This window comes from Fragaria vesca, linkage group LG3, assembly GCF_000184155.1.
Source record: "Fragaria vesca subsp. vesca linkage group LG3, FraVesHawaii_1.0, whole genome shotgun sequence".
Lineage (NCBI taxonomy): Eukaryota > Viridiplantae > Streptophyta > Magnoliopsida > Rosales > Rosaceae > Fragaria > Fragaria vesca.
Window position 1 is genome coordinate 470292 of NC_020493.1, and position 1172 is coordinate 471463.

The 1172-nt window shown below is 41.6% G+C and overlaps 1 protein-coding gene across 1 annotated transcript in view; it reads right to left on the bottom strand.

The window, feature by feature from the left end:
* The window catches only part of LOC101292774 (peroxidase 42-like), a 15830-nt gene extending 15512 nt beyond the window's left edge, over positions 1-318 (bottom strand). Inside the window, exon 1 of the mRNA XM_004293240.1 lies at positions 309-318. The gene's annotated coding sequence lies outside the window, so the exon portion shown is untranslated. The remainder of the gene's footprint in view (positions 1-308) is intronic.
* Positions 319-1172: the final 854 nt, after the last annotated feature.

A 1172-nucleotide genomic window follows, 5' to 3' on the forward strand; every position in this document is an offset into this window, starting at 1 on the left:
TATTTTCCAAACTGAGTATAATTATATATATATATATATGTGTGTGTGTATATTTCACATTTTAAATTTAAGCATGAGTAATGAAAAAAATGGCTTAAAAACATATTTTTATAGAATAAAAACAAAATAATCTAGAGTCATTGAATATGAAAGGATAAGATTGTATTTTTACCTAAAAATGATATAGCATGATTTTTTTTATTTGATGATGTGGATAGGTGATTTGGCATACCACATAGGATTAAAGCCATAAATCCTAGACCTTATTAAGGCCCTCTAGCACTACCTATTAAAAAACCCAACCGGACCCTCCCGGCCGTAATGTCGTTTCGCCACTATAACCATCCCATGCTGAACCTCCTTCTCATTAGTGATAGGCATGGTATACCGAACGATCGGTATAACAGCCAAGCCCTTATATTTGGACGGTGCAAATATATAGTATTTAACCTTAGTTCCAACGTCAAAAGTTCAACCAAGTAGCTAGACACGATAGTTGCTTCAAGGGCCTCAACATCATCTTTTTCTTTTAAATGAAGCTAGCTCATCTTATGTCACTTCAAATTCTCTAGGTTGCGAAGTTTACATTTCACCAAGAATACTGATCGAGAAGCATATATTAATTTAAAAGAAAGAAAGAATCATACGTACAACAAAAATGAACCGATCAAAGTAATACACTAATCGACCTCCGGAATACTTTGGAGGGCAGGCCTCCATGGCCGTTGATGCTCCTCCACCAGCTCATCATCACCGTCGTCGATCGCCCTCGCCAGTAATTCCTCCACCGACGACGCGTCCATAGCGCCGCCTCGTGGTTCTACCAACTCCTCCAGCTCCCGTTTTGTCATCTTTATCTTCACCTGATGATCTCCACCGCTACTACTCATCGGTCTTTGTGTACACGACGACGCCGACGAGGAAGCTGAAGATCTAAACTGCACCTCACCGAGAAGCTTCTCCTTTTCCGGCTGCTCTGACTGGTGGAGCTCACAAACGTTCACCCAGCCGTCGTCGTTGTTGTCGGCCCAAACCGCCGCGGAATCACGCCTCAAACCGCAGTTCCCCATCACAAACGACGTTAACAGAGCGTGATGATTTTAATCTGTAGAAACTTGAGCAAGAAAAATACAGAGAGAGAGAGAGAGAGAGAGAGAGGTAGGTAGAAGTAG